The 21,404-nt window shown below is 48.3% G+C and overlaps 1 protein-coding gene across 28 annotated transcripts in view; it reads left to right on the top strand.

Annotated features, from left to right (window-relative positions):
• Positions 1–1,536: 1,536 nt before the first annotated feature.
• The window catches only part of Jakmip3 (Janus kinase and microtubule interacting protein 3), a 130,402-nt gene continuing 110,534 nt past the window's right edge, over positions 1,537–21,404 (top strand). For 7 of the 28 annotated variants that reach the window (XM_060381662.1, XM_060381653.1, XM_060381703.1 and 4 more), the window contains exon 1: positions 1,842–2,167. The gene's annotated coding sequence lies outside the window, so the exon portion shown is untranslated. Of the gene's footprint in view, positions 1,599–1,675; positions 1,788–1,839; positions 2,168–2,194; positions 2,321–21,404 lie in introns of those variants that run through there. The other 21 variants (XM_060381767.1, XM_060381730.1, XM_060381726.1 and 18 more) reach the window with 7 other exon arrangements.

Raw genomic sequence — 21,404 nt, forward strand, 5'->3', positions numbered from 1 at the left:
CTGAGTTTGATTCTCAGCTCTCATATCACACAGATCACTTCAGCTCCAGGGAATCTGATGCCCTCTTTTAGCTTCTGCATATTAACACACACACACACACACACACACACACACACACACACACACACACAAGTAAATAATAAAACAAACCTTTGGGAAAGGATTGGCATGAATCTGTGATTCTAAATGGCCAGCTATCAACCAAAACCCTAACCCTAACCCCTCACTAACCCTAACCCAACCCTAACCAACAAACTTACACAGCTTAAGGATTTTTAAATGTATCTATGATTTTGATATAATTCACAACAGCCTAATAAACCAAGTACATACAAGATTGCCTTCATTTGGGTGTGCTTATTCAATCTCAGCACTTGAGAGGTGGAAACAGGAGGATCAGGATTTCAAGGTTAGCCTCAGTTATATAGCAAGTTCAAGGTCAGCCGGGGCTGCACAGAGATCAGTCTCAATAAAAAAAGAAAGGAAGGAAGGAAGGAAGGAAGGAAGGAAGGAAGGAAGGAAGGAGAGAGAGAGAGAGAAAGAAAGGAAGGAAGGAAGGAAGGGTATGGTGGCACTTTTTTTTTTTTGGACTTGAGAGGTGTAGGCAAGGTGATCATAAGTTCAATGTCATCCTCAGCTACCTGTAAGTTCGAAGATTTTTCTCGGGCATGTCCGAAACGCCCTCATCTCATGGAGTGGTCTCTTTCAGTGCATTTGCTGTCCTGCTTTCCCCTTCCTCCCGCCCCGCCCCAACCTTTCACTTGGAGTTATAGTTTTATGGAAAGGTCCCTAAAACGAGTTGGCTGAGGCGTACAGTGTAGAGCCAGGGTACAGATGACTCAGCCTGTGAGGCTGGCACAGGCTCCTAGACAGGGTCACCTGGGAAGAGAGTCTCCATGAGATTGCCCATAGTGGGCTGGCCTGTGAGCATTTCTGTGAGGAGCTGTCTTAATGAATTGATGTGAGAAGACCCAGGCCCATGTGGATGGCACCGTTCTCCATGCAGGGGGTACCTGTATAAAAGTATATAAAAGTGAACTGTGTAAAAGTAAAGAAATGGAGCCGAACATGAGAAAGTAAGCAAGCGAGCATTCGTTTCTCTCAGCCCTTGACTGCAGATATGATATAATTAGCTGTTTGAAGTTCCTGCCTTGACTTTCCCCACAATGATAGACTGTAACCTCGAATTGCAAGCTGAAAAAAAAAAACCTATTTCGTTCCCAGGCTGGAGAGATGGCTCAGTAGTTAGGAAAACTGGCCTTTCTTCCAGAGGACCCAGGTTCAATTCCCATTACCCACATGGCAGTTCAAAAAAACGTCTGTAACCAGTTCCAGAAGGGATCTGGCACCCTCACATAGACATATATACAGGCAAAACATCTATGCACATACAATAAATAAGTTTCCCAAGTTACTTTTCCATTAGGGACTGTATTACAGCAGCAGAAATGAAACTAGGACACCTTATCACAAGACAAAATAAACAAACAAGAAAAAAAAGTGAGGGAACAAGAGGGCTGAGATATAGCTTATTGCCAGAGCACTTGGCCCTAGGTTCCATCTCCAGTATAGGAAGTGTCAGGGGCAAACAGAAGCAGGTAGGACGGAACTGTGAGTATTGGGATACGGAATAATATTTGCTCTCTGAAGCCTGAAAACGTTTCTCTTCCTACAGAGCCCGGGGAAAGCAGCTCTTGGAGCCGGGACTCAAAGGGTTAAGGGTTGGAACACCCACGTGCAACTCGCGGGCGCTGCTCATGGCTGCTCACATCCAGGACGCAATGAGGGTGAGTGATTCCTATCACGGATAGTCCCTCGTACGCCGCGTGGCCCTGGGCGACCCGCAGACACATCTAACCTGGCTGGCTTTTAGCTTCCCCGCCCCGCGCAGCAGGGTCTTCTACAGCACCCGGGTCCTTTTTAGCAATGTCATTTCTCACTTTAAGGGACGCAAGACTTGTTTCTTAAAGGAATAAGCGGAGCTATCTGGGGAAGCCAGGGGGCGGGCGACGCTGGGTCGGCGCCGGCTGGAGCGCCCGCAGGGGCGGGCCGGGGTTCGGGGCGCTGCCCGCGGTGACGCGCGGCCCCCGCCCGCCGCAGCGCCACTGCGATGGCTGAGCCCGGCCGTCGGACGCCGCCGCCCGAAGCCTGATCGCGGGGAACCTTGGTGAGCAGCAGCGGCGCGGTCCTCAGGATCCAACGCACCCCACAGCTGACCCGGGAGGGGACGAGGGCTGCGCTCTGAAGGGCCCTTTACGCTCCCCCGGCGCCTGGCACCGAGTGTCCGGGGCCCGCGGATGCCCTGCGCTATGGACTGGAGGTGGTGTAGGGTGCTGGGGATGACACCGGGATGGAGCGAGGTGGTGACGCCCAGGGTGGCGGAGATGGCACCGGAATAGAAAAAAGAGTGGTGACGCTCTTGGAAGGGATGGCGCAGGGTGGAGACTCTCGGGGTGGCACCGGGATGGTGCAGGATGGCACGAGCATGGAGCAGGGTGGTGGGGCTTGCTCGACTCCCCCGGTGATCGGGGGTCCGGAGCCTTGTCCAGGTTGGGGGTCTTTGCCTCTCCGGGAGATCTATCGCGCTCCACTGGCCATTTATTTCACCGCACCGGTTTCCCGCGGTGTGCGGAGCAGGGCCAGCCCGGCACAGGCCTAAGGAGCTGCTGGTGACGCTGCGCTGGGTGTGGACGCGCAGGTGCGCGGCCGCCGCTGCCGCCGCCGGGGACTCTGGTCTCGTCTTCTCTACAGTACCTCCTCCAGTATGGTGCTGCCGGGCCTTTTTATATTTTTATATTTTGACAGATAGCTTAAAATTTTCCCATGTCCCCCTTCCCAGATGGACGCACAGCAGTGGGATGCTGAGGATGTGTGAGGCTTCCAATTACCTTTTGCTTTCGTTTGGGAGTTAGTGAGAGGACACTAGTTTTCCTAGGAAAAAGATCTGTGGATCCGTTCGACCTTGCCTGTTAAAAAAAACAGTTGGAATTAAAGAAAAACACAACCTTCTGTTTCCCAGCTAGATTCAGGCTTTCTCCACAAGGTGGTGAAACGCGGACTTCCTGCAAATACAGTAAGCTGGTAATGAAGCCTGTGGTGACTCAGATTTGAGTGCTCACTGGTAGAACAGCAGGACACCAGAAATGCCTCTGGCCTTGGTTGTGGGGCCCAAACTAGAGAGCTGAGTTGCAGAAGTGAGTGCTTCCAGCTTGGGGTATGGGTGGTGCCAAGAAGGCTAGGGTTCTCATTCCCACCAGCACACGGAATTAAAACGCAGGGCACAAGGCCTTCTTGGCCCTCTTCTCTCAGGAAGCCAACGTGTGGTGTGAATTTAGAAACTTACAGCAGTCACCTGCTGTATTTTTCATTCTACACTGGGGGTTGGGGGTGGGGGAAGCCCAGTTCACCTTCTTGTAAGGAAGCTCCGAGGCACTGAAACGTTAGAGTGTTTTCTGCAGGAAGAGTGCTGACCAAGTCCATATAGTTCCATTTGGTTTCTGTAATTATGGACCTATGGACCTGTGTCCCCTTGCCAGGGATTGCCCTTACAGAACCAGGTTCTGTGACTGTATGGAAATGCTGTACAAAGTGGTCTGACCCCTGTTTAAAAGAGAGTAGTCAGCCATGTACAAGCCACCACAGCTAATTCAAAAGAATAGATAAGTAAACATTGCAAATTGGAGAGGAAAAGATGGATGTGGGCTGAGTCCCAATGGCCCAGAGAACCTGTCATTAGTGGTCTTTGCTGTCCTGCCTCTCTCGTTTCTCATGCTGGAGGAATCTGTCGCCCATGATCTGATCAAAGGTGGCCGCTGGTGGCAGTCAGCCAGACAGTTCAAGGCTTGGGGTTTGGGTACCAAAGTTTGTGTTTCTTGTGCTTTTAAAAATTCTGGAGAAGGAAAAGAAATGTTACAATAATTTTAAAATTATTTCCGGATGTGGTGGTTCACACCTACAATCCCAGCACCCTGTAGGTTGAGGCAGGAGGATTGCTTTGAGTTCAGGCTGGGCTATATAGTATGTTCTGGGTCTACCTGGGCTACAGAATGTGATTTTATCTCAATACTGAAATCAATAAAACGTGTTCTGAGAAATGACTAGACAAGAAAGAGGAACCCTGTCATAAGCAGCACCTTAGGCCCTGATTTCCTTCTGGATTGAGGTACATGAATCCTTCGCCATCATCTTGCCTAGGTTTCTCGTGAGAATAGCATGGCCTTTTCCATCAGAACAACCAGATGGGCTCTTTCCCTGCCTCCTTTCTATTTTTGGCTTTAGTATGGCCGGTGAGAGCACTTTTCAGGATGTCTGTCCTCTTAACAGATTCTAAGTATAATGGTTCAGTGTGAAATGTCTCCTGTAGCCTCGCGTGAACATCTTGTCTTCGGTGGCTCAGCTGCCATGCCCCCTGCTGTGGAACGGAACTACAAGAAAAATCACTCTTCTTTAAGTTTCCCTTGGCTGAGCATTGGGTGGCAGCAATGAGAAAAGCCACACAACATGTTCATAATACTTCCTGTGTCAGTCGTGGCCAGTCACCGGCTGTCATCACAGTGCCCCATAGTATGTACCTAGAGCTCATGTCTGCTTCTGCCTACCATTGCAATCTTACAAATGTCTGGCTTGACCTTGGCGGATACCTCATAGGCGGACCCATATGACCCTTGTCTGTGATTGGCTTGTTTGACTTTCCATAATGCCCTTAGCAGCATTATGTGTTCAACCATGCCTCTGTACGTGATGCAATTTCCTTCTTTGTCAAGTACTTTGTCATGATGTGTACCTCACATTTCCCTACCCCTTCTTGATGAGTGCTTTCAACCCACTTAATGTTAATGGATTCGCTGTGGGTCACCTACAACTTCATGAGAGTGTTCTAGGGAGTCAGGAGTTGGCTGGGAAGTAGCCTCAGGGGTGCTATGTGTGTTTCTCTGGGCTTGCCTGTCCTGGGGCAGTTGTGTGTGGGAGCCAGGCCTGGTGCCAGAGAAGAGGACAGCACCAAGAGCTAGGTAGAGGTGCCACAACCTGGAGCTGGGATGGCCATGATACTAGCCATGGTCACAGCCTAGTTAGCTGCTTCCTTTCGTGTTAAGAATATAGGAGGCTCGGTTGGAGTGCAGCCCACACTGGCTGGTCTAGGCCAACAAAACCACTATATCTGCTGGGTCACCTTACACCTTTTGGTGTAAGGTGGTTGTCTAGGAGCAGATGGAATCGAACAGAAACTGTTGCTTGTCATGGCTGGTACAGTAAAGGGCACAGCTGGGCTGCAGAGGGGCTTAAACTGCCCCTGGCTATAAGTGGAACTCAAGGGCAGGATCTACTGTGGTGTTCACAAGGACCTTTTACCTGGTGTTCTCTACAGAGGTCCTGGCTCCTTTTCCATGTTATGTATCTCTGTAATAAGCCAGGTTGGATTGCCTAGTGTTCCTCATCCCTACTGGGACTGGAGGATCAGAGGCCAGGTCCAGCATGGAGCAACTGGGGCCTTGCCGACCTTACAACCATGCTTGCAAATTCTGGGTTCCTCTATTGGCCATCCTAATCACCCTTCAAATATCAGACATAAGCAGTAGACCGGGCACTCAGAAAGCCACTTCTGGGTCAGCATCAAACAGTGCCAGGAGGCATCCTTTTTCCTAGTGGCTCATATGCTCTCTTTCTTCCTTTTTTCTTTTGTGTATGTATGCGCTGGGTGTGTGGGGGCGCTTGTGTATGCAGGCATGCATGTGGGTACACACATCCTATCACACATTCTCCAGAGCTCTTATGATTCTTCTGTCAGGCTTAAAGAGGGATGGAAGTGACTTTGTAGGCTGTGTATATGGGTTTGTTTGTTTGTTTGGTTGGCTGGTTTGGTTTTTCAAGGCAAGGGTTTCTCTCCTGGACTCACTTTGTAGATCAGGCTGGCCTTGAACTCACAGAGTTCCACCTGCCTCTGTTTCCCAGAGTGCTGGGATTACAGTTGTGCACCACCACGCCTGGCTTGTGTGTATGTTTTAACTGTGGCTAATTATACACATTATAAAACTTGACACCTGGACCTCCTCAGCAGTGTGTGGTTCTGCGGTATTAAGTACATTTATGCTTTTTTTTTGAAACCATCACAATCATTACCCACCTCCAGATCTATTTTCATCATGAAACCTTAGCTGAATCAGTTAAGAGCTGCTCTTCCAAGTGTTAGAAACAAAGAATAACCTTGGTGCTGTGCAAAGGAAGAAGGCGATCTCTTTTTGATAAAAGGGTGTGCTGCAACCCAAGGGTAGGGCGAGCACTTGGCTTTTATTCTAAGGCAGGTGGTGACTGTGTCCACGGGGGCCTCCGTGTAAACCAAAGTTTTCACAGGTGGGGGAAGCATGTGGAATATTGGCTCTTGGCAGGCTGGCCAATATCCCACAAGCCAATAAAGCCTTGTTGCTCACAAAAGGACCTGATTACAGTCCCCAGCACCCATGCTGGGCATCCCGCAAGTGCCTGTAACTCCAGCTCCGGGAGCTATAACACCTTCTTCTGGCCTCTGTAGAGACCTGCACTTCTAGACACCCAGACACATAAAATGAAAAAGTAGTAAAACTTTTCTTAAAAACCCTGAAACTTCATCCCCCTTAGATGCAACTCCCCATGACCGCCCATGGGGAAGTCTAGGGAGAAGCGTGAACTGGGAACCTCAGAGGTGAAACCAAAGCGTAGACCTTCTTATGATCGGCTTATCTCACCAAGTGTCTTTTTTTTTTGAAGAGGCAGAATCAACTTTAATGAACCTCATCTTTTTTTTTTTTTTAAGATTTATGTATTTATTATGTACACAGTGTTCTGCCTGCATGTGTGTCTGCATGCCAGAAGAGGGCACCAGATCTCATTATAGATGGTTGTGAGCCTCCATGTGGTTGCTGGGAATTGAACTCAGAACCTCTGGAAAAGAGCAGACAGTGCTCTTAACCTCTGAGCCATCTCTCCAGCCCAACCAAGTGTCATTTTAATTAAAAATGTTTTTATTCATGTGTATATGTCTCTGGTGTCAGCAGGGCCAGAAGAAGGCATCAAATTCCCTGGAGCTGGAGTTGCAGGCAGTTGTGAGCTGCCTGACATTGGTGCTGGAATTTGAACTAATGTCCTCTGGAAGAGCATCAGATGCTCTTAACTGATAAGCCATCTCTCCAGCCTCTAAGGATGAGCAGGACTATAATCTGTTTGCATTTATACTTCAGCAAATGGGTATGTGGCTGCAAATGGGTATTTTTAGCTTGTGTCCATGCCACTGTGGGTGTGGCTATGGAAATAGCTGAGGCTGTTTTAATACTGTCAATTCTCAGAGTCCACTATACACATAGCTGTGTGAATGTCCAAGCCACTGTATCACTGTGTAGCCCAGGTTGGCCTGAAACTTGCTATGGCCTCAAACTCACAGAGATCTGCCTGTTTCTGCTTTCCAAGTGCTGAGATTAAAGGAATACAACACCAGACCCAGGCCTGAGAGCTTCTTAAAAACAAAAACAACCAACCAAACTACAACAAAAGAAAACAAAAACCGAAGCCGCTGCCTCCACCCAGGATGGAGCTTAAGATCATATGGCATTCTGTCTGATGTACTACCATGCTGTTTCCATGGTGCCTGCCTCAGTTTCCATTTCCACCAGTGGTTGTAATTTCTGTGCAGCACTTGCTGCCTTCTGTTTAGTCTGTGGGCACGAGTCATCCTGTGGCTGCAAGGTGGTGTCTCACTGTGCTTTTCCCACCTCCCCCCACCCGAGATAGAGTTTTTCTGTGTACCCCTGGCTGTCCTGGACTCACTTTGTAGACCAGGCAGGCCTCGAACTCACAGAGATCTACCTGCTCCTGCCTCCCAGTTGCTGGAATTAAAGGTATGTGACCCCACGCCTGGCTTCACTGTGCTTTTGATTGGCATGTTCTGACAGCGAGCATCCACTCCTATGTTTGCTACCATTTGTACATTGGTGTGTCACTTCTTGACATCTTTGGGGGAGGGTGGAGAATCCATCTGCCTCTTCCGGTAGACTTTAAGCTCTTTTGAGAAGATCAATACTTGACTCTCTCTCCGACCCAACCCCTAGGCGCAGGTAAAGAAGGCTGCAGGTGTATTTCAGGCCCTAAACTAAGCTTTATTTTTAGGGGTTTTTCTTTGGGGGTGGGGAGTAAATTCACCCTGTGGCATCTCTTGGTGTCAACCACCTTTCCTCCTGGGTTGCATAAGTATGAAGACAAATACCCCGGCTCTGGCACACATTGGAAGAATCCTCATCCCCAGAGTCCTCCCCAGCCCTGGTGACCGACAGGAAGAGGAATCTCTGTTTCCTCAGCACATTAGCTCAGCCTCCACACTTCACAAGAACAGACCCACCAGGCTGTGCCTTTGTGTCTGGGCTCTTTCATGAATACCATGTCTCTGTACTGACCCACTTTCATCTGTGTCAATAATTCTTTCATCATTGCTGAGCAGTTTTCCATTGTAGCTACATCCCCATTTCATCCATCCACCTGCTGAGGGACACAGGGCCTGCCAGTCTCAGGCACTCATAAAAAAGTTCTTTCTTGGCACTTTTTCCTTTTCTCTTCCTCCTCCCATCCTTCTTCCTCCTCTTCTTCTTTGCCCTGGTTGTCCTGGAACTCACTTATGTAGAACAGGCCGGCCTCTGAATCACAGAGATTTCCTTCCTCTGTCTCCTAAGTGCCGGGATTAAAGGAGTACAGCACTGTGCCTGGCTTGATATTCTTTTCCTAAAAAGCAAAGTTTCATTTTTGTCCATTTTGTTTTATGTTAAAAAAACATTTATTTATTTTACTTATTTGTGTGTGTGTTTGTGTGTTTGTGTGTGTGTAAGGAAAACTTGCAGGAGGCAGTTCTCTCCTTCCATCAGGTGCGTTCTAGTGATTGAACTCAGGTCATCAGGCTTGGCAGCAGGTGCCTTTCCCTGCTGAGTCATCCTGCTGGTCTTAATTATTTATTTTTTGATTAAACATTTTAGATTAGCACACAAAGTAATGAGTTATAGTATGGCCTCTTCCTATGTATGTTAAAATGGGTTTCAGTGTATCATTTCCACACACAGACACCATAGTTCATTCTATTTGTCTCCTCCCTTCCTCCAGCCCCCTCCTCTGTCCTCTCCCTTTTGCTGGTCCCTTTCCCCCCTGCTTCATCCCACTCCTGATTTCATGTCACACTTACTCTATTACCCTTTCCTCTCCCCACTTTCCTTCCCTTTAGACCTCTTCCTCCCCTTCCATTCTACATTCACGCTCCAATGTTAGATTTACAGAAAAGCTACAAAGCTCCTCTGAGATCGGTTCGCCCTCACCTGGTTCTCTGAGGTCAGCATCTTGGGTGAAAATCCATATTTATCAGAAGCAGGGCATTAAAACAGAGCTACGAGCCCGGTCTTTAGTCCTTGCACTCAAGAGGCAAAGGCAGGGGGATTTCTGTGACTTTGAGGTCAGCCTGATTTACCTAATGAGTTCCAGTCAGGGCTGCATAGTGAGACTCTGACTTACAAAAAAAAAAAAAATGGACTATCAACCTATCTTTATTTCCTGACCCAGGGTCTCATCCTGGTCCCCTTTCTGCATCAGTGGTACATCCCCTGGCTCAGTCTTCCTGTTTTCCATAGCCTTGAGGCTTGAGAAGTGACAGATGTTATTTGGAAATGTCAGTTGAGTTTATCTGATGTGTCATGATCTGAAGGAGGGTGTGATCTGGGACAGGAATCACACCCTTATCAGGGGACACCGGATCCAAGGTGTTGTGCATCCTGCAGTTGCGCGTGCCAGCGCCCCTGCCCTGTGTGGGGTGCTCTGTGAGGTGGCAGCTGCCCCCTTGCTAGTTGGTTAGTGTCACGCGGAGCCTGTGCAGTCACTTACAGCTTCTGCTGCTGACTCAAAATGTCCACACTAACAACTGTGGGCTCTGGTGGGGAGCTCCCAAGGCTGCGAGTCCAAGGCTGCGAGTCCCTTCTTTCTGTTTGCATCCACTAAGTGGAGTTTTGTGGTGAGGAAAGGTGGTTCCCACTCCTTGGTGATGTGCTTATTTCAGTCAACAGAGGACCCAGGTAGTTATTTACGTTGAAGCGAAATTCCAGTGACAAAAGCCTTTATTTAGCCTTTGCCTAGCTGGTCTCTAGCTTTGGCTTTTGGAGACACAGAGGCCCCTGCAAGCTTTCCATAAGCCTGGATGTGGAGGTTTGAATAGGAATGACCCCCATAGACTTTGAATGCTTGAATGCTTGGCTCATAGGAAATGTAATTATTGGGAGGTGTGGCCTTGTGTAGTAGGTGTGGCTTTGTTGGAGGAAGTATGTCTCTGGCGTGGGTGGGGTAGGCTTTGACGTCTTAGAAGCTTAAAACTAGGCCTAGTGGATCACTGTTTCTTCTTGCTGCCTGTAGATCCAGATATAGAACTCTCAGCTACCTCTCCAGCACCATGTCTGCCTGCATGCTGCCATATTTCCTGCCATGATGATAATTGAACTAAACCTCTGAACTGTAAGCCAGTCCCAATCAAATGTTTTCCTTTATAAGAATTGCAGTGGTCACGGTGTCTCCTCACAGCAATAGAAATCCAAACTAAGACACTGTGTCAGGGGAAAGGGTCTCACTCTGTAGCCTAGGCAGGCCTTGAGCTAAGGTTGCTGTACCTTAGCCTCCCACAGTGCTGGGGTCACAGGCAAACACTCACTGAATCAGCTGTATATCCAAAGCTTGATGCCAAGAGCTTGATGTCTGCTCTTGCTTCTGGAACTTTATTGATCTTTTTGCCTGAAAGCCTTGAGGATTTTGTCTTTAGCTTTGATGTCTCATAATTTTACTAGATTCGTGTTGAAGTCAATAAACTGGATTTAGTTTTTCAGGGTTCTAGTGAGCCCTTTGAAATTCAAGTGGTTTTCTTTTCTTTTTTTTTTTTTCCTACATGGGAAGCTTTCTTGTTATTATATTTTAATTTATCTATTTTTTGTATGGGTATTGTGATTGTATATGCCAGAGCAACATGTGTGTGCAATGTCCAAGAAGGCCAAAAGACAGTGTTGGATCCCCTGGAACTGGAGTTACATAAGGTTGTGATCTTCCCTGTGGGTGCTGTGAAAACCCATGTTCCCTGGAAGAGCAGCCAATGCTCTTAACTGCTGAGGCATTCTTCAGTCTTCCTGGCATAGCTTTAAATATGACCTTAGTTTCACTCTTCTGTTGTCCTCTGGCTTCAGGCCCCTTTGTCTGTCTGTCTTTGCCTCTGTCTCCTTTCCTCTCTTTTCTTTCCCTGAGACAAGGTCTCACTCTGAAGCCCAGCTGGGCTTGTAATTCACTGTGCATGCTACCCTGGCCTTGAACTCATCATGGATTCCGCACAGTGCCTTCAGGTGGCTGAAGACTAAAGCCATGAACCACATGCTGGTTTCCTTGTATAATCTTTTCTTTTTCCTTTTTTTTTTTTTTTTTTTTTGTGATAGGGTCTCTCTGTGCAGCCAACTGGCCTGGAGCTCATTATGTAGACCAGGCTTGCCTTGAACTCAGGGTAATTCTCCTGCCTCTGCTTTCCAAGTGCTGAGATTAAAAGCAAATGCCACCACACCTGGCCCATGCTTTTACTTTTTTCTTTATTTCATTTTATATTTTTGGATTTCCTTCCTTATTGATTCTTCAATTCTGCTTACTAAATTTTCATTTGAGTCTATTCACCCCTGAGCATCTTAATATTAATTTCTCATTTTAAGATATTTTTTCTTCTAGTCATTTAATAATTCTTTCATTTCCTCCCAGTTTGGTGGGGGGTCCGTTTTGGCTTTGTGTTTTTTCTTGTTTTACCTCCTTGTGGCAGGATCTCCTGTAGTCCAAGTTGTCCTTGAACTCATTGTGTAACTGAGGCTGGCCTTGAACTATTGATCCTCCTGCCTCCGCCTTCAATGTGCGCCCCAACCCCCCACACTTTAGTTTTTGAACCATGGCAGCTCCTCCCTCCCTTATACTGTCTTGGAAGTTGCCTTGTCTCTGTGTACAGTTTTTCTGCCTTTTTAGAGATGAGAGTGTGTGCCTTGTTCAGTTTTCCTTATGATAAGTCTCGTTTCCCAGTTTTTCCCAGTTCTCTCTTATGGACTTTCCTGTATGAGATTGCCCTGAGTGGCAAGCTGTGTCAGGTTAGTGGAATCCAGGCATTTGAATGCTACCTTTCTTTTTCTCTTTTTCTCTCTCCTTCTTCTCTCACTCATACCCCCTGCCTTCCTCCCACCCCCTTCTTCTCTTTATGTTGCCCAGACTGGCTTTGAGCTTGCCATTCTTTGACCTCAGCTTTCTCAATGCTAGGATTACAAGTGTGTAGACCATGCCCAACTAGCCTTGTCTTTTTAGGCAAGTGCTAGCAATCCCAAACCTTAGATTTTTATAGATGGTTCTGAGGATTGAACCTAGGGCTTCAAACAGGCCAGGCAAGCACTCTGCTGCCAAACTACATCCCTATCCTTACCCTTGCCTATCTTTAAGCCACATGTCTGCATTTTTCTAGGGTGGCCTTCTGGGTTCTTTGAGACCCTGCTGTGACCTGGTCAGCAACTCAGTTTCTAGTTGGTAGCTCTCACCTACCTGGGATGTGTGTTAACTCCTTCCTTGCCTGTCTGTTTCTTGCAAGTTTTCCTGCCTTACCATTGCTTGCCATAAGGGCTCGAGGCCAGAGTGGGTGAACAGCAGAAGTGAGGCAGATTGGATCTGTTCCTTTTTCTTACTCACTCACATTTGCTTGGCAGTTTTGATACTTTCTGTCTTTAAGTGTAGATCTCTTTAAGGTGTGGAGTTATTTGTATGGCTTAGGCAGCTGGTCAGTCCAATTATGCATGATTTTTCATGATGACCATTTTTGTACAAGTCTGTGGGCACTTTAGTATTTCTGGGGCAGTTCCTCAGAGTAGAACTGCTGGGCCATAGGATAGGTGTGTGTGTGTGTGTGTGTGTGTGTGTGTGTGTGTGTGTAGGCCAGAGGTTAATATCGCCATCTTTACTTTTTGAAGCAGGGACCTGGTGGTGGTAGTGCATGTCTCCTAGCCCTGGGAGACAGGCAGGAGATCTCTGAGTTCCAGGACGGCCTGGTCTACAGGGTGAGTTCCAGGATGGCTAGGCCTATCTGGAGGAAGAAGTACAATTTATTTGAGGTAGGGTCTCTCACTAAATCTGGAACTCACTGATTTCACTAAATTAGCAAGCATTGGGATCCTTCTCTCCCTGCCTCCTACCTGACTGCTCATGGGCTGGCTGCTGGCACTGGTGATGTTTGTTCTCTCTCTCCAGGAGCCCTTCAACAGCTGTGCAAGTTGAGCTCTTACCTAGGAAGTGGAGAACAAGCTATTTCCACAGGAGTCCTTTGGTTCTTGGTGGGCAGAGAAATTAGTTCACCAGCACAGAACTCTAGACTCTTCTCAATATCCCCACAGATAGCCTCAGGGAGGTTGAAGTAGGTATGAAGTGGACTGTCCCAGTATCCATGACAAACATCCTCCTCCAGTGACACACAGAGCACACTCAGAGTTGTGCTTTGGTTCTTCGGGTGAAGAACAGCAGCAGCATCTGAGAAGTGATGTGAATAAATTAAAATGCAGCCTTTCTCCCCCAGCATTGGAGGGGGTACTGGATGCCAGTCAGCTTTGCCAGAACGCCTGGCGGCTGTGATGGAACCAAAAGCAGAAAGAGAGATTGTTGCAAAGCACAATGTGGTCCACATGCCAGCAGAGCCAGCTGGCAGGGCCTGGACATGTAAGTTGCCTCAAGCCTTGGCTTTAATTAAAGCCTGCTCTGGTGTGTCCTGTCCCTGCCTGACCTTCCTCTTTCTCTCTATTTAACATCTTAAACCTTTGCTTTGAACTTGGGAACTTTGTCAGCAGGAGCCTAGCCTTGGCTTCCTGGTTTTGACTCCTCTCAAAACCAAAGGTCGCTTTCATCCCAATAATTAGTTTTTTCCCCATGGGAACTGTGGGTGTCAAACCCCAATTTCCTCATCTGGCTCCAAGACCCTGAGGAGAAATTTCAGCCCCACCTGTACAGGGAACAATTGACAGCGAACAAGCCATTCCAAATGAATTTTCAAGGTGTTGTTGACCCTGGTCTACTTGGGCACTGGTGCTGCCCTTGTCTGTCTGCTCTTATCAGGATTGGTTACAAACTTGTCATTAGGGGTGGGTGTTCAGGTGAGTTTTCTGTTCCTGTGATATTCAGCTTACAGAAAAGAAAGGTTTATTTTGGTTCAGAATTGTAGAGGCCATTACTAACTTTCAGGATCACTGAGCCACTGCTGGCACTGCACGCCATAGCACAGGAGGCTGCTCAGCTAGTGGTGGTCAGGATGGCATTGCAGTCCTAGTGTCCCCTTCAAGGCATACCCTCTACCCTAACACCCTCCACCTGCTTCTTAAAGGTTCTATCACTTTCTGGACATTTGAACTTGGTCTTTGGAGAATATTCATTCAAGCCACAGCAGTGTTCCTGGCTCAAAGTCTGGCCCCACAGTCTAAAATCTGGGCACAACCTGGTATTATTCCCAGTGGGTAGTGGGCTTTGGGTATCTCCTCTTGTCTTGCTGAGACCTGCCTTCCCAACACCTTGACCTTTTCCTCGGCTCAGCCTGTGAGACTTGGATAAGGAAGGTACCCAGAGCCAGGTGTCTGAAAGTGATCGATATGGCACCCCCCTAATGCTCTTGCAGCTTACTGTTGTCCATGGAGAGCATAAAAGCCTTTGAAATGCACATGTCTAATGACCTTAGCATTGAAGGAAGCCCCAGAGGGCTAGTCTCACAGCTAGAGAAGGGGCACCAGGCTCTTTAGAAGATTACTGGTGGTGTGAATCTTCCTGCCCCTGCCATGCTTGGAAAGCCTTCATCTTTGCTCCTGAGTGGAAAGGCAAAGAAAATGCCTGCCTTGCCTGAATGCTCCATCCTCACAGGAATGATGAATGGGCTATAAAGTCTTTGAAAGAACAAAGTGGTTCTTCCTTAGATTCAACACAAACCAGACTCTGCCTGCTGCTGCTTGGGCTGCCAGGTGGCTCAGGTGAGCAGGGCTTGTTGCAGTAAGACTCACAGGATAGCAGTCTAGACTGTTTACCAGCAACTGGGACATCATGGTGGAAGCTTTCCTTGTTGCCCCAAAGGCAAGCTGCTTCTCCAGATCGTTGCAGTGGCTCTTAGAGTTCCTGTGGCTGCAGACTGTGACTTGGGCAAACGTTTCTCTGTGCCTACATCACCCACACTGAATTTAGCACAACCTACTCTGCAAACACTAGGAGACTCTGTCTAAGGTTCAGGAATTTGGTCAGACCCACACAACATCATCACAGTGTCCACAGCAGATAAGCATCCCCAGCTGGTGTGTAGGAAGCAGACCCAGACAACCCCACTCCTGAGACTTGGAAATGAGGAGATCAGGAAACATGTGAAAGTAGGGGCTGTAGAGGGCAGAGGGGCTTCTGTCCAGGGGTTAGGCTTGGACTAGGTTAGAGTCCGTAGTTGGATCAGGAGAGGAGCTTCGCACAGGAGGGGTCAGAACTAGGATTGGCTTAGGGTTGGGGGACTAGTACAGTGCAGAGGGTTTTCCACATGGTAGGCAGGGACTCATGCCCTCCTTCCATAGCAGCTTTGGAGTGTGCCTCCTATATTTCCAGGTATCTTTGTATAAAAACAACCAAGGCTCAAGCAGGCTGCATATACTCACAAGGTTTTCTTTCTTTCTTTCTTTCTTCCTTCCTTCCTTCCTTCCTTCCTTCCTTCCTTCCTTCCTTCCTTCTTTCTTTCTTTCTTTCTTTCTTTCTTTCTTTCTTTCTTTCTTTCATTTTTTACATTTATTTTTTAAGACAGGATTTCTCTGTGTAACAGCAACAGCCCTGGCTGTCCTGGAACTCACTTTGTACATCAGGCTGGCTTGCCTCTGTCTCCTGAGTGCTGGAATTAAAGGTGTGTACCATCACTGCCCAACTCACAAGGATTTCTTTTTTTTCTTTTTGCTATTTTTTATTTATAATTTTATATTTAAATAAATGACATAAACATATATTTTCCCTTTATAATTTTTATTTATTAAAATTTATTCACTTTGTATCCCAACTGTAGCCCCCTCCCTGGACCCCTCCCAATCCTTCCCTCCCTCATCTCCTCCCATGCCCCTCCCCCAGTCCACTGATAGGGGAGGTCCTCCTCCCCTTCTATCTGACCCTAGCCTATCAGGTCTAATCAGGAATGTCTGCATTTTCTTCCTCTGTGGCCTGGTAAGGCTGCTTCCCACTCAGGGGGAGGTGATCAGAGAGCAGGCCAATGAGTCCATGTCAGAGACAGTTCCTGTTCCCATTACTAGGAGACCCTGGAGACTGAGCTGCCATGGGTTACATCTGTGCAGGGGTTCTAGGTTATCTCCATGAATCATCCTTGGTTGGAGTTTCAGTCTCAGAAACAACCCCTGGGTCCAGATTCTTTTTGGTTCTGTTGCTCTTCTTGTGGTTCTGGGCCATAGGATAGGTGTGTGTGTGTGTGTGTGTGTGTGTGTGTGTGTGTGTGTATGTGTAGGCCAGAGGTTAATATCGCCATCTTTACTTTTGAAGCAGGGACCTGGTGGTGGTAGTGCATGTCTCCTAGCCCTGGGAGACAGGCAGGAGATCTCTGAGTTCCAGGACGGCCTGGTCTACAGGGTGAGTTCCAGGATGGCAGACAACATGTGATTTGCAGTTTGCTTAGACCTCTTTGAGTCCACCCTGGATGGAGCTCTTTACAACCTAGGACAAGGCCAGGGGGAGGAGGGATGATGGATGCCCCTCCCCCATGCAAACAAGCTGTTATCCTTCCTCATTGCCATTGGAATGAAGGCAGTTGCTGGGTGGATGATGGAACAGCTTGTCTGGGCTTTACTGGTCTGGGTAGTGTAGACACCAGGCATGGCAGTTGCCATTGCAGCATTGAGAATTTCTCCTGCTCCTGACTATACCATGATTGCCTAGTTACAGGTCTTCCCGGTGGACTGAGGGGTGGGTGTTGGTGTGGCTGCCCCCTGACCTCTGAGCTTCTGAAGCTTGTTTCTGGGCCTTGTCCTGGATTAAGGAGAGTCTCCCTGGTGGATCAGCCAGAGTGTGGGGTATAGTTGTGGGGACCCATGTGCCTTCTTCTGACCTCCTAGAAAAGGAGTCCAGTGTGGAGGTTCTGCAGATAGAGGGCCTCTCTCCCAACTCTGCACCCAGGAGGCTGAGTGTTGTGTGGCTTTTCTTGGGAAGGTGTCAAAAAGAAATTTATTCACCCAAGATAGATAGGCCGGCGACAGAACAAGGGAAGAGTTCCATCCAGTCCGGGTTAGTGAGCCCTTGAGTTTATTTGAGTTTCTAATGGAGCATGGGGAACTCACCACTGGTAAGTCTCTTGGATGACTTACAGGCAGCTACACTTCTGTAAGTTTCCCAGCCAACTGATTGGTTTTTATAGTGACAATTGGAATCTTGGAGAGTTTAGAGACTACTCGTGGATCTCAGGAAGGCCTTGTGAATCTGTGGCCCTCTTCCCTCCTTCCATGAAAGAACATTATTGGGCACAACCTCATGAGGTCATCACAGCTGCTCTGTTGCAAGATGATGAGACAATAAAGTCTGGAAGAAACAGCTGTGCAACAGTGGTTTCACCAACTACCCAGAAGAGCTTAACCTCATGCCCCCTAGAAACCCTTAATGGCATTTTATATATCCTGTGGTCACTGTCACCTTGGACCCTATGTCTAATATCCTCAGATGGTTCATGCTTCTCTCCCCTGATACAGTCTCTATGGTGAGTAGTAGCTGCAGGTCTGGGGGTGGCGGGAGACCAGGGTGTACTTATAACTAGTCCACAGGGGCCTGGCTCTCCCTTCATCACATGGGCTGTGAAGCACTTTTGTCTAGTGACTGCTGAGACTTGAGGTATTCTGCAGTGACACGATTCCTGGACTCCCTTGGCTATGGAGCCCCGGGATCAAGCAGATGCTTCAGCCCCTTCCTACGCCACCTCCCTTCCACCATAAGTGTATACCAGAGACAGGAGCACTCCAGGACCAGCAACAGCAGGGGCTTACCCAAATATTCTTTGACAAATATTCTTTCAGAATTCTATTCAGAGTGCCAAAATCTGCTGACTCTAGACTTCCATGCTGGGTTCCAGACTTCTATCCTGGGTTCCAGACTCCTACCCTAGGCTCCAGACTTCCATACTGGGTTCTAGACTCTTGTCCTGGCTTCCAGACTCCTACCCTGGGTTCCAGACTTCCATACTGGGTTCTAGACTCTTGTCCTGGCTTCCAGACTCCTACCTTGGGTTCCAGACTTCAATACTGGGTTCTAGACTCTTGTCCTGGCTTCCAGACTCCTACCTTGGGTTCCAGACTCTTGTCCTGGCTTCCAGACTATCATTCTGTGTTCTAGACTCTTGTCCTGTGATTTAGACTCCCACCATGTGTTCCAAATTCCTTCTTTAGCTCCCAGAATAACATTCTGAGGGACTTCTACCTTCAGCCTCTGATCCCAGGCATAAGCTCTCAGCCTGCATTCCACTAGAGTTCCTCTACCCCTCCCCATAAGGATTTGAGACAAGGCTTATAGGTGTTTTAAGGAAGGGATCAACGATAAGGAAAAACCACCTCAGGGAGAAAGGGTAGGCTACCCACAGGGTTTCTGGTGGGGGTACTGTTAATTAGCTCCTACTATGGCTGTAGTAATCCTCCTGCAACAGAAGCAAATGAAATAATGTTCCCAGTTGCCATCTCCAGAGAGGGCAGGGGAGTGCAGAATACCCCCTTCGACCTTGCTGCCAGGGCATTGCTTATGTGTGTATGGCTTGCGTGAAGGAGACCTTGCTTCTAGCAGGCCCTAGGCCACACCCTGCAATGGCAACAAAGCTGGAGCCTGGAGTGTACAGGAACATATGGCCGAGTGCTCTGCTCTCAGGCCATACTGGACAGAGGATGTTCAGAACACGCACACCCTCTCAGGTGTGTATCAGGTATCAGGTATTGGTATCAGGACTGGCTGAGACCCAGTGCAGAGCACACAGGTGAACCCAGCCTACAGCCTAAGTCAGGAGACCGGCAGCTATGACATGACAGGTACTGTTTGCACCTTTCTGCTTTGGCCTTTGTACAGTTCCACATAAAGTTACCTCTGCCCTTCCAGTGTGGCAGAAATGTGGGGCCCTCAGTGCTGGGGTACTCTGGGCTGAAGGCAGTAGCTGTGGTTCCATATTTAACCCACGTGAAAGCGGCACCATCCTCTTCTCTGCTCCGCCAGCATGAATGCCGTGCATTCTCTGCTATGGTTTGCGTGACATATGCCAATTAGCAACGGACATAATGGTGCTGTGTTTACTTTGCATACTGAGTACAAGTCGGGGAGAGCGCTCAGAAGACATCACAGCAAGAAGACCTGCTGCCAGCCTTCCCAGGGCCAGATGGGTGTTTTGTGAAATCCTTAGCCCTCTTTGCTGTGAGTGTGTGCTGGCATATCCCTCCTGGGCACTGCTCAGGTCTTGGGGCTTCTGGAGATGAGTATGCATGATGTTCTATTGGTGCTCCTAGAACTTGTGAGTGCCACTTGTTCCAAAGTAGACCCAGGTCAGGACTTGGGGTATAGCTAGTGTGGCAGATTGGTCAGTGACTTTGTGTGTGTGTGTGTGTGTGTGTGTGTGTGTGTGCGTGTGTGTGCGTGTGTGTGCGTGCTGGCATGGACACATCTATTACACAGAACAGTGGGAGGAATGTATCAGGGAGTAGGAGATCACATTATTATTACTTTTTTCTGGGTGGATATCATTACTGGAAATGTAAACCTTAGGTTTCAGAGTCCCAACTGCAATTCACTGATACCTCTTCCAAGACTGTGGGGTCCATCCCTTGGCATAGCTCTCAAGGCTTAGAGGGCATGGCAGAGGGTCATTGTTGGCTATCACATCACCATGCTCTGGGATTGTTGGGTGGTCCTGACACATGGTGGCTTCTGACCTGTCTAACTCTGGACAGACGATCATGGTGATAACAATGTAGTTTCAACTACATCCATTCTTTGGGTTTTGCAGGTGTGAAAAAAAAGCCTGTCTTCTAAACTTTGCTTCTTCTTTAGGAGGTCCCAGTATCAGCCCCTCTCTTGCTAGGACCCAGCAGGCAGGGTAGGGGAAGCCTCACTATGGTGCAAATGGAGGTAGACTGGCTGTGCTGCCATCAGCCTTTGTTCTCTGTCTGAGGACAGTATTGTTTTTGTAGAAGCCAAGCTTTGCTGTGTTTCTGTAGGCTGGGGAGTTTGGGGGGAAGAGACTCTGACATGCTAGTGTCCACCTATTTCTACATAAAGTCTTTAACACGGTGAAAGGAGCAAGCAGTCAACCCTGACCATGTAGGGAAGCAGAGGCTAGGACTGGTCCTACTACTTCTGACTTCCTAGTCCCACCTCCACAAGGAAGAATGAGGCTGAGCCATCCCTCAGTGCCTCAGCATCAAGTCCCACATCAAAGCCATTTGCCCATACCCATAATGGGGTATGAGTGTCCTCAGGAGAACCTGGCAGCTGAGAGTTTGCACATCTCATAGACTGTTGCAAAAACCCTATCCACTCACAATGGAAGTGCAGACACAAATCAGAGTGGTGGCCTGTTCCAGACTACATCACTACCGACTGCTAGCATCACCTGCAGCGACTCAGTTGTCAGACATCCAGAGAAAAGGCTTATTGGAACCCCGAGGGATGTTGATAGTTTACCCATGGTTTAACTTTTTGGTGTCAGAGTACTGATGCTACTTTAAAAGTAAATTGCTGGCAGGATTACAACCCCTGCTACACTCTCCTTTACCAACTCTCATAATGTTGGGCCTAAATGTCACCGGAATTGGCTCTAGCCAAGGGTTCTAGGAGGGAGAGGAAGAGATGGAGAGGTAGATAAGATAGACAGGAGCCAGAGGGCAGATGCCACTCAGTGCCCGCTCCCCCCCCACTTCAGGGTAGCCAGCCCAGCCAGCTCACTGTGCTGGGCTGAAGGGAAGGAAGTTTATCCATGATGGGTGGGGTGCAACGCAGAGGCTTGGTCAAGAGTGAGTGCTTGGGTGAAGAATATGCATACACTTGGGAACAGCTTTGGAGAAGGGCTTCCGTTTATTGGAAGGTGGGCAGGGTCTCTGGAGCAAGGCTTGTGTGGCCATGTATAATTGGCCAGGACGGGGGTGTTGGAAGACACTTCATCTGCATACTCAGGGGCTAACAGGTCCAAGGGGGAAAAACCTTATAAGGTCAAACAAGGAGTGGAGCCTGATAACTGTCAGGGTAGTAAATTCTTAGTAGGGTTGATAGTGGGACAGCTGACTGTCTGAAGCCAGATTGTGTGTGTGTTTGTGTGTGTGCATGTGTGGAAGAGAGAAGGAGCCAACTCCTGCTGT

This window comes from Meriones unguiculatus, chromosome 1, assembly GCF_030254825.1.
Source record: "Meriones unguiculatus strain TT.TT164.6M chromosome 1, Bangor_MerUng_6.1, whole genome shotgun sequence".
In the NCBI taxonomy this organism is placed as follows: Eukaryota; Metazoa; Chordata; class Mammalia; order Rodentia; family Muridae; genus Meriones; species Meriones unguiculatus.